The sequence below is a fragment of the Tachypleus tridentatus genome, chromosome 13 (assembly GCF_004210375.1).
Source record: "Tachypleus tridentatus isolate NWPU-2018 chromosome 13, ASM421037v1, whole genome shotgun sequence".
Classification (NCBI taxonomy): Eukaryota; Metazoa; Arthropoda; class Merostomata; order Xiphosura; family Limulidae; genus Tachypleus; species Tachypleus tridentatus.
Window position 1 is genome coordinate 69,691,744 of NC_134837.1, and position 14,219 is coordinate 69,705,962.

Sequence of the window (14,219 nt, forward strand, 5' to 3'; positions counted from 1 at the left end):
ACTCTATACATCCCAACATTAACTTCACATGTGAACAGGAAGAAAGCAATCAAATATCATTTCTTAACCTCAAAATTACAAGAACTGACACACAATTCAAAACAGAAATCCACCGAAAAATCACCCATACTGGACTATACATTCCTTGGGACTCAGCACATGAAACAAAACAAAAACTCAACATACTAAGAAACCAAATAAACACAGCCATAAAACTATGCTCACCAGATAAAATTAACGATGAATTAGACAAAATAAAACAATACTTCATCAACATCAATTAGTTTCCTCCACAAACCGTAGAAAACATTATACGCACACACCTAGACAGAAAGCAAAATCAGCCAACTAAAGTAAATACAGCTCACGAATCAAAAAACCACGAAACCATATACTGCTGTATACTATATATTCCTGACATCAGCAAACAAATAACCAACATTTGGCAAAAATTAGTAACAAAATATGACATTCCAGTTAATACCAAATTTATTCAAATACCAGGCACAAAACTGAGGTCTATACTATGTAAAAACTACACTGACAAACACCACACCAACATTATTTACAAAATACAATGTGATAACTGCCACGACTTCTATATTGGAGAAACAAGTAGAAAAATGGAAACCAGATTCAAAGAACATAAAAAGTCACCTTCACACGTTTTCGAACACTGCAAGTCAAATTAAACACAACCATAGAAAACACTCAAATACTAAATAAAAAAACAAACATAAACAAACGCAAAATTAAAGAAGCCTTACTTATACAACAACATAAACCCAAAATAAACCAATATAAAGGAACGCCTTTATACCTATATTAATATAATAAAATAAATAAAATTATATATTCAAACATCTAATACCGCCTTCTACATTTCGACACACATTTACACAACCCCTTTCAAACATGTGGTCAGCTTCCGGTCAGTTACCTCTTTCTTTGTGAACCTGACGATGACCGAAGAAGGTCGAAACGTTGTTCGTTCTTCTATGTAAAAAAAATATTTTCTCAACCCAAACGAGCCGTTTTTGCATATAAATTAATGAAGTTGTTTGTTGTCAAATTAGTTGAAACGTTAAGAATTGTACTGACTCAAAAGAAATGTATCGCGTGAATTAGTGAGCTATGATAGGCTAGAAATAGCACACGATACACTACTGCTCTTTTGCACATGAAACATTTGCACGCTCAACATAATACTTTGGAGGGGAGAAGGTTTTTGTAATTAGGTTCTTAATTTGTTTGAGTATTATACGGATCAATAATGTCCGGTCTAACCTGCAAGTGTGGAGGTTAAGTGATGGGTGGTATTGTATAGACGTGTGGTACGCAATGCTGGGATATCTCTCTTTGTATATTAATGTTAGAGCTTTTCTTTATACAAGCATTTGATACGTTTTTTTTATTACAGATGAGATGTGTACATGCGGTGAAGAGTGCACGTGCGGCAAGCAGGATGGATGCAAGTGTATTACGTGCAACAAAAAAGGCGAAAAGGAGGGTGAAGTACGTCCATGCAAGTGTTCAGGTATGTAACTCCCTTCTACTCGATGTGGAGAAAAGATCTGAGAGTAACCTTTAAACTTATGGCATTTAATACTTACTGTGAGTTACCACATCACTGTAAGGTGTATTATGTTACTTTTCTTTTAATTTATTATTTCTTGTTCAGTTTAACTCGTTAAATTAAACTATTTTTTCCCTTCTTTTAAGAAGGAGAACCCTGCTCGTGTGAGTCGTGCACGTGTAGTAAGAAAGAATGAAGTTCATATATTTGTGTGGCTGGGCCGAACTATTAACCTGACGTAACTCGGGAAGATTTTAATGAAAATATTTATTTTCACTTTATACGTTTTGTATTTGGAATAATAAACTTTAATTTAATTGTAAAGATAGCTATTTTATTTTATGAATAAGATAAGTTTTACACGTCAATATAAACAAACTTTGATTCCCATACATCAAGTAATGCCATGATCTTGACTTGCGACCCCCCCCCCTTTTGTGAAAATTCATCCTCCCACTAAACTTGTGCAGACTACTAACTTGGTTCACCATAACATGTTACTCCTAGTGATTAGGAATTTCTACACTTATCTGTGTAGAAGAAAGCATAATTACTCTTCTTTCGCTATAGTACGGAGCTCGGAAACAACAGCACTATTTCTTAACATCGGGTATGTATCTTGTACCCCATAATTGCGTCTAATTCGAATTAATAACAATGTGCACAATACCGTAAGTACATTAATATCAACGATTAATTTCGCTATAAATGAAATGCGTACCAAAACAAAACTTCGGGATTCTAACATCCTTCATTTTCTCCATACATCTGTAATTCCTGTTCATTGTTTCAGTGCCACATCTACCTTAGGCTGTGTAGTTGGTCCCTAGGTTATGAGGTCAACCTAGTATGAAAGATCGGAAAAACTATTAACTAATCTATAGCATTAGACCAAACTACACGCATAGGTTTTGAGCTATTTTCTCGTGCTTCATTTATCATGTTTCTTACAATGATTTTACTAGTAGTGAAACTTGTTTGTGCCGTTTTGTTAAAAGTTGTAGAGTTTTATCCCACAACCTAATTGTTTTTAGAACTTTGAGATTTGTTGTTGATAAACATAATAAAGTTTTCTCCAGTTTTTCTTCATTAATTTTAAGTCTAATAGAAAAATGTATCGAAGGAAGGATTGAACGTAGAAGTAACTAGAAGTGTTCTTTACTTTCAAAACAGGTAATTGAAAGTAGACAGGAATGATATTATGAATTGACACCCGATGTCTTGCGAAAACCTTTTAAAAATTACTTCTCGTAAAGAATATTTCTCTACCATTGGTGTCTGTATCTGTGGGGCCCCGAACAGATCTGCAAGACGAAGTAAGAAGGAACTATTAATTATCATATGCCAAGCAGACTATAAGCTCTACAATTATACACATTACAACGATTTTGTTTTATTTATTTGTATCTTGAGATGTTGCAACAAAGATTGTCGGTTTCTATTAAATAAACGACTATGTGGGGGAAGGGATATCTATAAATGTACTACCCTTTCAAAAAAAAGTTTGACGTGGCTGTCAGCTAATAGTATCTAATAACGAACAAAAGGGGCAGCACTAATAAAACACGCTAATAATCGGTGTTATAGTCAGTTTGTGACGTAAAATTAATGTAGCTGTGTTATGGGTTTCAGTACTGCTGCTGCTAAACATAGAAATACTTTATATTTACTTATAAACAGCCGCGGAGAAGAAATACCCATATAAGATTGTTTTTCAAACAGGACTAGGGGTATCATAATAAAACAACATTTACGTTTTACGATAATTACTTAATGTTCACAACTTTCTAAAGTGTGTGATGTGGACTGACATACGGGATTTCTCTATCACCACGTATAGTAACCATTAACGTTATTTATATAAACAAATAATCTTTACTTATCCATAGAGGAGTAATATATATGTTAGGAATTCATACCATAAGGAAAATATAAAAGTTAAATACGGTTCCTGATTGGAGGATCTAAATATATTCCACGTTGTACGTAAAGTAGCTATCCAATATTACAATTTTATTTCTCAATCAGCTTTAGTTATGAAAGTTGTTTAAGTGAGTATCAGAATCATGAGATTAATGTACAGCGACCGAGTCATAGTGGGCACAAATACTACAGTATTAAGTTGTCATATAAATCAGTTGTGATGATATGGTAACAATCACTGCCACATTAACTCTTCTAATACTCGCTTTCTTCAAGGTGATAAAGTATGGTGGAACATTTCTCAAGATAGGATAAATTAAAAATTAAATCTGCTTTTAAAAATTAAGCGTTCTGTTGATGAGTCGCTTATATAGCTTGAAGTACGCAGGAGGACAGACAGTCGGACACGTTGAACTTTGGAGGTAAATTACTGACCGATTCATCAACAAAGTAAGTACAGAAAACATTTCTATCCAAAAGTCGACCTAACGATAAGCTATAGTTTCTTGTAGAGAACCACTAACAGTAGATTCACGTGACTACCTACCCAATCGAGTAGGTACCCTTCCAACTAAAGGACAGGAAATGACGACAAGGAACAAGAAGCCATCCTATTTAAACAACATACCCCTCAAAAAGAAAACTATCAAGAAAGGTTGTGAATGGACAGTTCAATGTATCGTTTTGTGTTGTGTATTCGGATGTCTCTAGTGACTTCACAATCGAGAAAGAGGTAGCGTTGTAAGCTTTATTTATTAATGTTTAACTTTGTTTGGTAGAGGGTACACGATTTTATGATCTTGAAAGTTTGTATAGTAGGCGAGTATGGTACGAAAAATCAGTTCAGTTTGTGAGGTATTCAGTGAGTAAAGATTCAAATTAGTACATAGAATTATCACATTTATTCAGTTACTCCATAGAATCTTACAAGAAAGGTTATTTGAAAGCTATTCACAGGAATTTGTTGAAATTTTATCAGTCGACTCGAACTTAACATTTCTTAATGTTAAACTTGGCTGTAGTACCGTTACTTAAAGAGGCAAATTAATATGTAATTGTTACGTGGCCTTGAAATAATGTAAAACAATATGTCAGAGTAAAAAATAAACATTATAACATTTATTTTATAGTAAAACAATTTTAATTCTTGCAAATTACTTTGTTATAGAACACATTAGGTTTTAGTTTAATTTCGGACAGCAGATATAAACCAGAAGGTTCATTGAAGTCACTTAACTAAATGTAGAGTATTAACTTACCAAGGGTTTAAAAGATCGGGCGATGTTAGTAGAAGTATCTCTGAAATTTTATCAAAAGTTTCTGTTGTTTAAAACTCATTTTCTCTTGACATTCAGTAGAATGAAATACCATACTAATGGATTAATACTACTTTGTATAAAGTATTTTTGTATAGTTTTTACAATCATTTATATAGAAATTGTTAATTTCACTTCTGTTTATCAGCAGCAATAAACCTCTAGTGGTATGATGTAGTTCGGGAATCCAAAATAATAAAACCATAAGATTTTACAAAATGTACGTCAAAGTCTAATGCAGCCGTGACATATGGACATCAAAGTCTAATACGACTGTATGATATAAATTCAGTACAATATCCTCTGTTTTACGTTTAACATGTGTACGTCTTCATTCACTTTTGTTATCTCAAATATTTAATGATTTAAGCTAAACCCTAGTTTGTAGGTAAAGTTATACCATGTGTTTCACAAAGTAAAACTCATATGTGTGGGTTTGTAACACTAAATATCGGGTTTCTTCATGTAGTGGGTACGGTACAGATAACCTGTTGTGTAACTCTGCTCTTAACAAACAAGAAAAGATGGAAATAAACTTGGTAGTTGCTTTATCAATTAAAATGATGAATTTATTATCTAACTTACGTACCATTTAGCAACCTAAAGTTACTTATAACGACCTGCCCCATTTGCTCATAAATGAATATGAAGGCTTATAAAACTAAAACCTAAGTTTCTATACCCGTGGTGGGCACAATACAAATAAATCACGTTAGTTTTGTGAAACGAAATTATTTATAAAACGTTTATTTTTGCCAAAAGTGAATTTAAGTACGTACGAAATTATTATTTTATAAATACAATTACTTTTAAGAGCTCATTAGACCTGCATGTGGACTTAATAACTTGAGTGATATGATCACACGTGGAAAGACGTCCAATGATGATGAGTTGAGCTAAAAAAAATCCTGAATCATTTCAGTAAGGACAACCTTTAAGATGAATATAAGGGAATGTAAACAGACAGTGTCTACAAACTGAAACTATTCATTATTCGAATCTGCGACCCTCACTACCACAAATTTCATACGTATATCATACATTAAATAACAAAACACTCAGTTCCACATTTACGTGCCAGATCTGTCACGGTTAAGATAAATAATCATTAATAAATTTTGAATTGATTAAACATGATATCAGTACAAATATATATACAACAATAAGATTTAACCAAATTTAAAATAATAAACATATACAAAATAAAAAATGTGAATAAACATTAGAATTAGGTTGTTTAGAATCGCAAATTGAAAATTCAGATAAAAAATCCAAAAATAGAAATTAAAAATATAATAATTATGAACACCAACACTGAAGAGCTACATTTCTCATAAACAGGGTTAATAAACATAAATTTAAAACTTACAATAACAACACAGTACAAATTAATCATTACGTGAAAGTACAACAAAATATACAGGTATATACAAGTAATTAAAAAAAATACGGCATGGCTAGCTGGTTAAGGCACTCTGCTCGTAACCTGAGGTTCGCGGGTTCGAATTCCTGTCACAACAAACATGCCTGCCCTTTCAGCCGTGGGGGCGTTATAATGTGACGATGAGTCTCACTATTCGTTGGTGAAAGGGTAGACCAAGAATTGGCGATGGATGGTAATGACTAGCTGTCTTTTTTTCTAGTCTTACACTGCTAAATTAGGCACGACTATTACACATAGTCCTCATGTAGCTTTGGGCGAAATTCAAAATATACAAAAATTACATACAAACAACAATTACAAATATGAAAATACAAAACTGTAGTTTCCAATTCCAAATGAATAAATATAATTACAAAAAGAAGTTAAACATACAAATTTTAAAGAAAAGTTTTAAAAAATACAAACAAAAATCATCATAACATTTAATGTACAAATATTACAGCTACTGACAATGAAAATACAAAATAATAATCACAAAATGAAAGCGGAAAAAATGAAAATACAAATAACCAATAATTATATGAAATATAGACAGCCAACGGTGATGGAGGTCCCTCAGACTCAAGGTGGAGTAAAAGTTTGTACTTTGCCTTAACCAGTATCTTAAAGTACGTCACTGGAGCCCGCTCAAAAACGAATTGATTATGGGCAAGCCAGATGACTTACTTAAATACCAATAGAGTGTAGTGGAACGTGAAGGTTAGGTGACCGGACACATGATACAGTATGGTCCTAGGAGGACAGGGAAAAGGCAAGCCACCTTTTTCCATATCTCATCTGTCGTCGGATAAAGGACTAACATGTGGAGGACAGACTTTACCCGAGTATGACACAACGGACATGACTCGTAACACTGGTGTTTGAAAGATATAAACGTTCTCTCACCGGCAAGATGTTATGGACGATATACCAGTTGAAAGCCTGAAGGTAACTATCAACATGGCGCATCACTACCCAACCCCAAACAACATCCCACGGAATAGCAAGGTGGTGTTGCTCTTTCCTGTGAGTACAGTCCGAGACAAGCAGACGGTAGGAAGAACTGAATTCTAAAAGAATATCACGTCACATGGCGCGACAACGTCTGATCGCCGCAACAGCGGCAGCATGCCAAATGGGAGAATCATAACACATTCGTTTACTCAGGCATGATGAAACACCAAAATTCCCGAGCCCTGTACTAATCAAGAAACGAACAAGTTGGCTGGAGGGATGATCCTCCCAAGACAGACAGTAAACAGTTGTTGACGGGAAAAAGAGAAAGACATTTGGTCCGGAAACATGAGCTGCCCAGTCCTCCCTTGTGGGGTGGCTTATTTAAAAACCACCGAGACACAGCTTCAGTCTTACCACTCTACAGGAAGGTATAGTCATGCAGCTCGATAGCTCGTGCACAGTGGTTGTTCAGAGGAAGAATCGAACCAAGATACCATATCAAGGGGAGAATCTTCCTCTTTACTACCTCTGTCCTGCCAAACAAGTTAGCAGGGCTGTAACGATAATATTAAACTACCGAAACGACACTTTGCACCACTACATCCCAGGCAGCCTCAGGAATCGCAAGGAAGCAAACCCCAAAACATTTGACTGGAGAAAAAATCCATGCCAAGTCGAATGAAGTGTCCATGGTTGAGGCCCGTTTGCCCAACCACCGAGCTATAAGACTTTGTGTTGTTGAGCCAGGCTGCACTGGCTTGAGAGTACTTTGTAATAATTACCAGTGCTGAACCCATGGATGTTTGGTTCTCAAGAAATAGGTTCACATTATCCAGATGGCTAACATACCTAATTGATACCCCTCCTCGCAATTGAAGGCCACGCGCCGAAATCGAGTGGTACAGATAAAAGAGCAGGCACTCTGTCACCAATTTATAAAGAGATGGTGATAACGGACATCCTTGACGAACACACCGACATATGTTAAAGAAAGCTATCAAGTATACATTTACTTAAAACCGGCTCGAAGAGGACGTATAAAAAGTTTGTGCACACTCCACTAAAACTGGAGGAAAACCATACCTCTTCCAGAACGTACCACAAAAATTTGTAGTAGGCTCGATGAAAGGCCTTACACTGATCGAGCGACACAAAAAATGCATGTACGTTTCTGTCTGTGATGTAGCAAAACAGGTCCCATAGAAGCACCAAGTTTTGTTGGATGCTTCTACCCCACACACCACACGTCTACGTGCCAAGGATAAGATTGGCCATAACAGCACTTAAATGGGCACACAAGACTTTTGATACAATCTTTGCATTCACATTCAGGAGCGATATGGGATGCCACGAGGAAAGACCTTTGGACTAGGTGGTGTCCTTACAGATTAGCGTAAAGGACCCATCCATTGTACCTGGAGGAATGGACCCACGGGCCAGACAGTCCTTAAAAAGTCCATACGTGGCGATAGAATTTCACGGGTAGGCCATCTGGTCTCGGGCACTTTAGTGAAATGGGTTTCAAAACGTCGTCAGATTGTAATGGACCAATGGTTGACAAGAACTGTGTACACACAAATATTTGTACTTGTTTGTATTTTATTATAAGACACTTTAATATAAGTATTATCATAAATAATTTTTGTGTATAAACGATGAAACTTTAAACGAAATAAAACTAATCCATATTAAACCAACTTTAATTAATATTTAACAATTAAATTGCGTTTTTTGACCTTCAAAGTCATTTGTAGACCAATATTCATAAGTTCCTTCTTATAAAACCGTTTCACAACTAACAAATAAGGCCCGGCGTCGCCAGGTGGTTAAGGCACTCGACTCGTAATCCAAGGGTTAAGGGTTCGAATCCCTGTCACAGGACACAGGAGAGCAGGAAGTTAAGTTCAAAGTGACTTTAGGAGGTGTTGACAGGTTTTTGATAAAACAACTTTTGACATTTCTTTTTCCATAGTTATCCGGGTTTGAATCCCCGTCACATCGAACATGCTCGCCCTTTCAGCCGTGGGAGAGTTATAATGTGATGGTCAGTCCCACTGTTCGTTGGCAAATGGGTAGCCCAAGAGTTGGCGATGGGTGGTGATGACTAGCAGCCTTCCCTCTAGTCTTACATCACTAAACTAGAAACGGCTAGTTCAGATAGCTCTCGTGTAGCTTTGCGCGAAATTCAAATGAAACGAAACCAAGAATTTTTTTGTTTAGAGTTAATCCTTAACCTACACAACAGGTATCGAAACCTCGTTTGTATCGGTGTTAATCTGCAGATATATCGTTTTGCCTTTGGGAGTGGGGAGTAATATGTTGCATAGATTAAAAACTTTGAGTTTCAATACAATGTTTGTATAGCGACAAGTTGGTATACATTGTGAATGATTGAGAACTTACATTCAAATGTAATTGTTCATTCTTAATGCACCAACTAATTTCAAGAATTATTATTTCAACTAACTTTTCAAGAATTCTGTAAACAAAGCAAAATATGCAACATATAAAACTGAATAATACTTTATACTAAAAACAGGAAGTAGTATAACAAATAAAAACTTCATTCGTTCTTCCTGCACGTGCATGACGTAAAACTGCAGATTTGTCCTGGAAAATGTAAATGGTATTAGATGTACAACCAATAACACCAATTTAACCAATAACAAACATTTAATAACGTTCTATACAAATGACTAGTGGTTACAAGTTCATCTTAATACATTGTGGGCCAACTATAAATATTTTACACACCTGTACACTTACACCGATCTTCCGGTTAACTTCTTCAGGTTGCAGGTAATAAGTACACTTACATCCGTCTTTGTCACACGTAAACTTTTTGACACATGTGCGTGTAGGATCTTTAAAGAGAGCCAAGTGTGATACAATTTTATTTCAAATAATCGAGTGTAATTACGTTTTTCATCCATTATAATATACTCTTCAAAAAAAGAAACGCAAAAGGGATATTTTTGTTATTTTAAAGAGAAATATATGTAATAACGTTACAAGCTCAGAGTATGTGATGTTACACGTGTTAAGGCACTGATTGTCAGACCAAAATGACAATAAAATTTGTGCACTTTGAAAACGGAGGAAATCGTCGGATTTTTCGCCAAAACGCATGCGTGTCCAACAAATTTGTTTGAGAGATCTGCATGTTCTGCAAGTACAACATGTGCAAAATCCCTATAAAAGTGACGGGTTCTCGGTTTCCATAGCTCAGTGTTAATCCACCGACACGCAATACAGTTACGCCAAGACTGACTGAAGCACAACGCAACAACGCCATTGGTCGCTTGGAAGCAGGCGAATCTCGATCAGATGTTGCCAGAGCTGTGATTGTCCACCCAAGCACCATCACAAGGCTATGGAGTCGTCACCAACAACATGGATCAACTCGTGACCGTCCACGATTTGGCAGACCTCGTGTGACCACGCCCGCACAAGATCGCTACATCCGGTTACGTCACCTTTGGGATAGGACCACCACTGCGACGTCTACTGCCTCAACCATACCAGGGCTGTGTAGGATTTCCGATCAGACCGTACGCAACCGTCGACGAAATTCTTAGGCCCCATGTGCAACCCATCATGGTGAACGTTAACGACGTTTTTCAACATGACAACGCCCGTCCTCACACAGCCCGACTCACCACTGTCTTCTTGAGACACCAAAACATCAACGTTATTCCCTGGCCCTGCAGATCACCAGATTTAAACCCCATCGAACATCTTTGGGACGAGTTGGACCGACGTCTGCGACGGCGACAACCTCAACCGCAGACTCTACCTCAGCTTGCAGCAGCTTTGCAAGCTGAGTGGACAGCCATTCCACAGGATGTGATTCGTCATCTCATCGCTTCCATGGGCAGGAGATGCCAAGCAGTTATTGATGCTCACGGGGGGCATACTCGTTATTGACGTTGAGTGACGTCAAACTTCAACTAGTGAGCGTGGACTTTGCCTTTGCAGACTTTGAATGTTCAGCAGTGAATGTGCAAAGTTTCACACATGTCATACAGAACTACCCGGAATAAACTTGTTAACAATATGTCTCAAATTTTGCCTTTTGCGTTTCTTTTTTTTTTGAAGAGTATAGATTAATAGCTGGTTTTCTTTATCTCCTATTCTTCATCTTATATTATATAAAGTTTTCTTTTACGTAAAGTGTGGTTTTCGTCAAATTGAAATTATTCACTATATAGTAGTAATTTAGTTAAATAGTGCTATTGTTAACAACTAAGAATTTATGGAAACACAAAGTGTCCATGTGTTATAGAGTGTTTGTTGTTTCAGAAACACGGAAATAGTTCTTTAAAAGTTCATTCCCTACTTACACATGAGGAGTATGTTGGTAAGAGGTCACTGAAACCACGACAGTATTAACATAGAATTTAGAAATTATCGAAATATTTAAGTCGCCAAGTTCTCGATTTCACATTGAAAAAGTGTTATTTAATAAGGTTCCAAAATAGTTCCTGTTTCTTCGTGTTCATTTAAGCCTCTGTAGCAATCCAGAAGAGGATGAAGTCCCTTGTTAGAATTGTAGTTACAGTTAAGGATCGAAGAAACATTAAGACCTCTGTAGTGTGGGTAGTTCTACTTTCGATTTCTTCATAAAAAGTATATTCTTGGTTTACAATAAAGTGTGTATGCTTGGATACATCAAATATAACCATAAAGTATACACAGATTGTTTAAGATATTACAGTCCCACGTCATGTTTGATAAATACATTAGGAAGCCATTAAAGTAATTTATTCGAAAATCATTAAACAATATCAAAGTGAACAAAATAAATATTCCCATGTGAAAATCAATGTAAGAAACAACTAAATAAACAGTCTATTATTAAACAGGAACCAGGCCAACGGATACAAGAAAGTTCATCCTTTCTACTACACGTGCATGACGTAGAACTGCAGGGTTCTCTTTCTAGAAGGAAACAAGTTAGATGTACAAGCAATACTTGAAAATAAACCAAGTGGCAAACATCTAGTAACGAATGAATAATTTACGGTAAGCCATTTCCTTCAGTTAAAAGTTAGGTTAACTTGGAAGAGCTTACATACCTGCACACTTACATCGACTTTTGTCAGTTTCGTCTTTTTTGTTGTACGTAGTACACGTACATCCGTCTTCCTGGCCGCACGTGCACTTTTCGCCACTTGTGCACATAGGATCTTTAAAGAGAAGTGTGGCATAAATTATGATACGTACCTTATCATACATTACCAGCTGGTTTTGTTAAAAACGTTACTTTGTGGCTGATGTTAAGAAGTTCTAAATACAGGACATATACATACAAGTGTTCTCCACAATTTAATATACACACAATTCCAGTTGTTAACCTTTCCTCGTTGTTTAATATTTAAAAACAACAACGCAATATGAATCAGTTTAAACAATAAAACGATTAGTTTAAGTTTATCATTATAATATATCTAAATATTTTTTAGTTTGGCTTGCCATGGTCGTCGATGTCTGCCGCAGATTTGACACATGAAGAAGAAGAATATCTAAATACCAAGACGCACGAGATACAACGTTGAAACAGAAGATCTACTGATGTTAGTGTTTAGTATTATAATTAGAAATTACACCCACGATCAATACAAGTGGTAGAAAACACAGGAAGGACATCACAGTAATTCTTGGCACTTCCACGTTATTGAAAATATATGTACTGTTTACCCTTCGCCATCTCTCTGTAGCTGAGAGACCAGAAGATTTGATCACAAGTAATTGGAACCCTTACACTGTTCCATATGATGGTAGTTATAGAGTCGTTCCACATGCCCAAAGTATAGTATAACACAACTATCTGTGATTTGACTCTATCACAGATTAACAAATACTCTTGACCTCATGTATTTTATTCTAACACTAAATGATTTGTAGTTACAGAATATACAGCGTAGGAGAACGAGGTGTATGGTTGTAAGCCAAGAGTGACGAGCATTTTCCTTGAGAAATATTGCTCACTACTAGGAAGAATTTTCAAAAGGATCTTCATTAAATAAAGTAAACCAGCTGTCAGAAATAAGAACCAAAATTGAGAGAAATGACATTGAACAACAAATAAAAAAACAACAAAACCTGAACCAATGATTGTAATAAAAAGAAAGAAATATACCACTCCTATTTTATAACACGAACCGAGAACAGTTTGTTTGTTTGATATAAGTACAAACCTGGACACTAGAGGAATCGAACTCAAAACTTTAGGTTTCAAAGATCTAAAACTATTTCTTGATAAACTGAGAAGTGGAAGAGAGTGGTCCAGCTGAAGAGAAGTAAAATTTAATTCTCTTGTATGTATTGTTTTTGAATTTCGCGCAAAGCTACTCGAGGGCTATCTGCGCTATCCGTCCCTAATTTAGCAGCGTAAGACTAGAGAGAAAGCAGCTATTCATCAACATCCACCGCCAACTCTTGGGATACTCTTTTACCAACGAATAGTGGAATTGACCGTCACATTATAAAGTTCCCACGGCTGAAAGGGCGAGCATGTTTGGTGCGACGGGGATTCGAACCCGCGACCCTCAGATTACGAGTAGAACGCCTTAACCCATCTGGCCATCCCGGGCCCTCTTGTATCTAAATAAGTCCAAGTAATACTTTTTAATGTCATTATTTCATCTCATTTAGTGGAACATAACATTAGCTCGTTGACTGCCACGTGTATCACTGGTGATACATTTCGTTCATGTTCATCCTCAATGGCTCAGTAATAATTCCGTTGGCTTATGACATTAAAACTTGGGTTTCGATACTCGTGGTGGACACAACAAGATAGTCTATCGTGTCTTAGTTACCAGTCTCACTGATGATACATTTCTTTATAGCTTCTGTATGCCAATGTTTCTTTATAGCCTTTGTATGCCAATGTTTCTTTATAGTCTCTGTATGCCAATGTTTCTTTATAGCCTTTGTATGCCAATGTTTTTTTTCATAGTATCTGTATGCCAATGTTTCTCTCTGTATTTCGTCTTATGGCACGTCTTTCATTTTGATC

At 36.1% G+C, this 14,219-nt stretch overlaps 1 long non-coding RNA gene across 4 annotated transcripts; it reads left to right on the top strand.

Annotated features, from left to right (window-relative positions):
• Positions 1 to 1,096: 1,096 nt before the first annotated feature.
• On the top strand, positions 1,097 to 13,029 carry LOC143238899 (uncharacterized). Of its 4 annotated transcripts, XR_013020822.1 has the most exons (5): positions 1,196 to 1,334; positions 1,421 to 1,537; positions 2,750 to 4,232; positions 12,061 to 12,220; positions 12,661 to 13,029. It is a non-coding gene; the product is annotated as an uncharacterized LOC143238899 (long non-coding RNA). The 4 variants fall into 4 exon arrangements; XR_013020821.1 differs by lacking the exons at positions 12,061 to 12,220; positions 12,661 to 13,029 and adding an exon at positions 1,723 to 2,186 and having other exon boundaries at positions 1,097 to 1,224; positions 2,750 to 3,042; XR_013020823.1 differs by lacking the exons at positions 12,061 to 12,220; positions 12,661 to 13,029 and adding an exon at positions 1,723 to 2,186 and having other exon boundaries at positions 2,750 to 3,042.
• The last annotated feature ends 1,190 nt before the right edge of the window (positions 13,030 to 14,219 follow it).